At 38.7% G+C, this 6,093-nt stretch overlaps 1 long non-coding RNA gene across 1 annotated transcript in view; it reads left to right on the forward strand.

Annotated features, from left to right (window-relative positions):
- Positions 1-511: 511 nt before the first annotated feature.
- The window catches only part of LOC118766388, a 10,984-nt gene continuing 5,402 nt past the window's right edge, over positions 512-6,093 (forward strand). Inside the window, exons 1-2 of the long non-coding RNA XR_005002324.1 lie at positions 512-592; positions 1,933-1,938. This is a non-coding gene — a long non-coding RNA (uncharacterized LOC118766388). The remainder of the gene's footprint in view (positions 593-1,932; positions 1,939-6,093) is intronic.

A 6,093-nucleotide genomic window follows, 5' to 3' on the forward strand; every position in this document is an offset into this window, starting at 1 on the left:
CACGGCAAGTTCTCACCGACGAGTTCGAGAATCAGTTAGAGGCTTATGTTTTGGCTGCCTCAGAAATTTACTATAGGCTTGCTTCAAAGGATGTGCGGAAATTGGCTTTTCAGATGGCAAAGGCGCATGGATGTAATATCCCTCCAACCTGGCATGAGACAGAAATGGCAGGTGAAGACTGGTTCTTTGGATATCTTCAACGACACAAGAATTTATCCATAAGAAGTCCACAGGCAACAAGCTTGGCACGAACAACAAGGCAAATGTTGCTGTTTTTCAACCAACTTGATAAGGTGATGCTTCGGTATAAATTTGATCCACTCAATATCTACAACATGGATAAAACTGGCATAACAACCATGCAGCGACCCGATAGAATTATTGCCAGAAAAGGAACAAAGCAAGTGGGAAAAATGACTAGTGCGGTGAGGGGGAACTCTGGTCACATTGGCATGCTGTGTAAATGTCACAGGAAACAGTATGCCACTGTCTTTTGTTTTTCCCCGGAATGGAGGTGCTAATCCATCTGGTTGGATGTATGAGGAGCAGTTTGTGAAATTCCTTCAACACTTTGTGAGGTATGTGAAATATTGTGTAGATAGTGGATATAACACATAGGCATTGTATGGAAGGTGTATACACTATATGGATATTGTGCAGATGGTAGAAAGTGCCATATTCATTCACCAAATCAAGTCTCTATTGTCTTCTGATTGTAGAGACTTGATCTGGTGATTTCTTTATATTTCAAAAGCTTTTATTTTGCATTTTTCACTTTGTTGGAGTTGCTAAATATTTAAGTATCTGTTATATATTGGGGATATATATAAAAAATAGTAAGGAGAGAAGAAAGTAATGTTTCTGACGCTGATAATGCTGTTTATGTAATTGTTAGCCAAGCGAGAAAGTATTAAAGATCAATAAAAGTATGGAAAGAGAGACTTTGAAGAATATTAAGAAACTGAGACAGACAACTTACCCTCATCACCTGACCTCACTCGAGAATTGGCAGCAAATATCTACAATGCTATTTGTATATTGGCTGCAAAAAAAAAAAAAAAAAAAAATAAGAAAGAAAGCTTCTAATGGAACTCCACAAAAGAATTAAATGTTTTTTTTTTCTTACTAGAAATCAGACATCATGAAACTGTATCTGCTAAATACTGAAACATCGAAAATGTGAAACAGAAAACATGGTTATGATTATCTTCAATAATTGAGCAGCACTTTCGCCTTTTGACTGTTTTAACCTTCAGTTTAATCCAATGTATATTTTGTAGAGGTTTTTCTTTAAATTCGGTAATTACACAATCAAACATACATACATACAAATATTACACACACACACATATATATATGCACGTATATGTGTATGTGTGTATGTATATATATATATATATATATATATATATATATATATATATATATATGCATATATGCATGCATATATATATATGTATATATACATAATACATATATGCATGCATATATATATACAAATATATACATATATATATCCAGGCATATACATGTATACATACATATACATACACACACACATATATATGCATATATATAGATATATGTGTATGTATATATATATATATAAATATATGCCTTTATGTGTGTATGAATGTATTTATGAATGCATGAATTTATATATATCTATGAATGAATGTATGTATGTATGCATGTATACACACATACACACATACACACATACATAAAGCATACATACATATGAATACATACATACATGCATATATACAAACACACATACATACGTATGTAAATTGCTCTATCTTAAAACTTCCTGATATTTTTGGCAGGCTTATGGTCATTTCAAGTCAGATTACTTCCCCAACCTCATACCTATCTATAATTTGATTGTGTGGATCATGAAGTGGAATAATAGTAGAATCAAAATGACAGCAAACCGTGAAAGGTTTAGAGGTTCCCAGTGAGAGAACAGATGCCGTCCAAGCTCATTTGATGTAGGTGAGGCCTAAGCCTAAATCAACGATGCTGTAATTTCTCTGGTAATCCTAGGGACTTTGGTGCAAGTAAAAGCGTATATTTTCCTCTTTTATAATTTACTTGCTTCAATCATTTGACTGCGGCTATGCTGGGGCTTCACATTGAAGGGTTTCAGTTAAAGAAATTGACCCCATTACTTATTATTCTTTTGTAAGGCCCGGTACTTATTCGAACGTTCTTTTTGCGGTACTGCTAAGTTACAGGGATATAAACAAACCAATTTCGGTTGTCAAGCGGTGATGAGGAACAGGTACAGGACACGCGCACGCACACACAGACATACAACGGGCTTCTCCCAGTTTCCGTCCACCAAATCTACTCACACGGTTATGGTCAGCTCGAGGCTATAGTAAGACACATAGGCGGCGAGCTGGCAGAGACGTTAGCGCGCCGGGCGAAATGTTTAGCGGTATTTCGTCTGTCGTTACGTTCTGAGTTCAAATTCCGCCGAGGTCGACTTTGCCTTTCATCCTTTCGGGGTCGATAAATAAATTACCAGTTTCGCACTGGGAGCGACGTAATCGACTTAATACCTTTGTCTGTCCTTGTTTGTCCCCTCTATGTTTAGCCCCTTGTGGGCAGTAAAAAAATATATAGCAAGACACATGCCCAATCGCCGCGCATGGGACTGAACCTGGATCCATATGGTTGAGAAAGGTTGTAAGGCAGCGAGCTGGCAGACACGTTAGCACGCCGGGCGAAATGCGTAGCCGTATTCCGTCTGCCGTTACGTTCTGAGTTCAAATTCCGCCGAGGTCGACTTTGCCTTTCATCCTTTCGGGGTCGATAAATTAAGTACAAGTTACGCCCTGGGGTCGATGTAATCGACATAATCCGTTTGTCCTCTCTGTGTTTAACCCCCTTGTGGGCAGTAGTGAAATACATATGGTTCAGAAAGAAATGTTTTACCACAAAACCACGCTTGCGCCTATTATTTAACTTTTATATTTACTTGTTTTTGTCATTAGACCGCAGCCATGCTGGAGCACTGCCTTGAAGTGTTTAGTCGAACAAATCGACGCTAGTAATTATGCTTTTGTAAAATTTAGTACTTATTTTGTTGGCTTCTTTTGCCGAAATACTAATTACGGGGCTGTAAACAAACTAACACCAGCTGTCAAGCGATGAAGAGAGTGAACAGCACAGAAACAAAGGCAGTACCCCCCCCCCCCACACACACACACACGACGGGCTTCCACACAGTTTTGGTCTACTAAATTCACTCAGATTGGTCAGCTCGGGACTATAGCAGAAGACACTTGCCCAAGGTACCACATAGCGGGACTGAACTTGAAACCACGTAGCTTGAAAGTACGCTTCTTATCCATGTGCAGTACATATCTGCAGTATTAGTATGTATGTGTGTGTGTAGGTGAATGTTTGTACAGTAATACCTCACCATATCGAGATTCACCTATCACACTCTCAGTACATCACGGTTCACCTATCACGCACTCATTACATCGCAGTTCACCTATCGCGCACTCAGTACATCGCGGTTCACCTATCGCGCACTCATTACATCGTGGTTCACCTATCACGCACTCAGTACATCGCGGTTCACCTATCGCACACTCACTATATCGCGGTTTACCTATTGCGGTTTACCTATCGCGCACTCAGTATATCGCGGTTCACCTATCGCAATCAGGATATTGTGGTTCACCTATCGCGCACTCTTTCAGAGCTTTCCTAAATCTACGGCTAGTTATCCATGGGCTGCGGTCTCTACAAACATTACTCCTTGATATTTGTCGGTTTTATAACGCGTGTTCACCCTGTTTGCTCTATTACACGCTCTTTGTCTCCTATTCTAGTTTTTGCTTCTATATCTAGGGCAGGTACCTATTTCTTTATTACCCACAAGGGGCTAAACACAGAGGACAGACATAGGTATTAAGTCGATTACATCGACCCCAGTGCGTAACTGGTACTTAATTTATCGACCCCGAAAGGATGAAAGGCAAAGTCTACCTCGGCGGAATTTGAACTCACAACGTAATGCAGACGAAATACCGCTAAGCATTTCGCCCGGCGTGCTAACGTTTCTGCCAGCTCACCTCTAGGGCAGGTACCACTGGTTTCATAACATATAATGTTATCTAACTTCTTTCTAGCACCCCTGTATACTCGAACCCTATCTTTCTGATCACATACAGAGAATTGCATGCGGTGCATGAAGTTCTATACATGTTTCTTCGTTTCATAGGATTTACGTTGTGGGGACACGTTGTTCATTATCCTAACTAGGTCTGCTATCAGTATGTTAATTTTTATGTTGTGAGACAAAGCTGAGTTCTTGTGAACAACATATGGATTTCATGTAATAAGAGTGGAGGAGTTGCATTCTGTTGTTCACCGTGTCTAACCAAAGTTCAGTATCAAGGACGGGGAGTCTATTGTTGGGGTACCTAATGGGGTAATCTATAGTTACCTTGATTCTTTGCTGGATGGAGTTAGCTACTTGCTGGATGCTCTCCATTATGCTCTTCTCAGTTTCTACATTACTGTTACTAGAGTTGGTCTTAACTATGATATTAATGTCATCTACATACCTACTGTAAAGTAGAAGAGTTGTGGACCAATCTGATAAGGATTGCTTAAGTTTTCTGTCCCACCATGTCATGAAGAGGGCCGACCACATCTCCAGCTACACCGACACCAATGGCTGCATATAATTATATATATTTTTCAGCTGGAAAAAAGGGAAGAGACATTGGCACATATATATATTTACAGTTGATATTCTCAGTGGTTCTCTTAAGATACCCAGACTTCTCTCGATATGGTTGTAACTGAAAACCTGATAATTGCTCTCAGTTTGACATCTGCATCGGTCCTTGATAAACTATATTGATTGAAATGCGCCACTGTGAAGCAATGCAGCTTGATGCACAATACCCGTTGCCAGCAGCTATTAACATTAGTAGCCTCATCGTTTGGTCAAATAATTCACAACTTTAATTTAATTGTTAAATATTTCAAGAAGATATATTAATTATTTATGAATTATTTGTATCATGTATTAAACACAAATTAGTTTCACGAGATTTAGAAGAATTAGTAGCTTTCCAAATACCTAGATGTACGCAGCTGTAATTTCATTTAATTAACACGATTTTTTGAAGTTCATTAGAGTTATATTATTTTAATATAACAAAACATTTTAGAATCAATATTGTAATGAGATCGGTTTTAATTAACAGACTTCATAAGAATCAATTTAAAAGTAAGAAACTTTTATTGTAAATACAATATATATCTGAGACAGATAATTGTCATCAATTCAACATGATTTTTGTAGTGGTGCATTGTTCTTATTGGCATAATTCATGTAAATAAATAGGTGCCATGAGGAACTTCGGTCCGCCTTTTTAAACAATAGCAACGTGCTTATATTGAATTCTAACAATAGTGAAACGTAATCTTTATTTTTTAACTGTCACTTGTTTCATCCATTGGACTGTGGTCATGCTGGGGCGCCGTCTTGAAGGGTTTAGTCGAACCAATCGACCGCAGTATTTATTTTAAAAGCTGGCGCTTATCATACCGGTTTCAGTCGCCGAACATCTGATTTAAGGGGTTCATAAACAAACCAACACCGGTTGTCAATCATCGGGGAGGAAGAAACAAATTCATACATACGCGCGCGTATACACACATTCTCACATACACACACACGCGCAGGCGGGCGCGCAGTAAACTTCCACGTAGTTTCCGCGCACCAGTTTCATTCACAAGGCATTGATCGATCCGGAGCTATAGTATTGGGTTGTCCGGAAAGTTCGTGCCGATTTATAGTAGCTTAACTTTCGACTTATTTTAGAACATGGTTGAGTCCATAAAATAGGATTTGACTACACCTCCATTTAGAGCACAGTTTAAGCTACCTTTTCGTGGAAGAAGGTTTATGTTCCTCTAATCTGTGTTAATTCTGTAACTCTTTAAAATGGAAGATAAGAAAGTTCATTTTCGGCACTTGATGCTTGGGAACTAAACAAAAATTGTTGCAGCTCGGTTGGGATGTGTTACCCCACCTTCCATATTCACCAGATA

The sequence above is a fragment of the Octopus sinensis genome, linkage group LG1 (assembly GCF_006345805.1).
Source record: "Octopus sinensis linkage group LG1, ASM634580v1, whole genome shotgun sequence".
Lineage (NCBI taxonomy): Eukaryota > Metazoa > Mollusca > Cephalopoda > Octopoda > Octopodidae > Octopus > Octopus sinensis.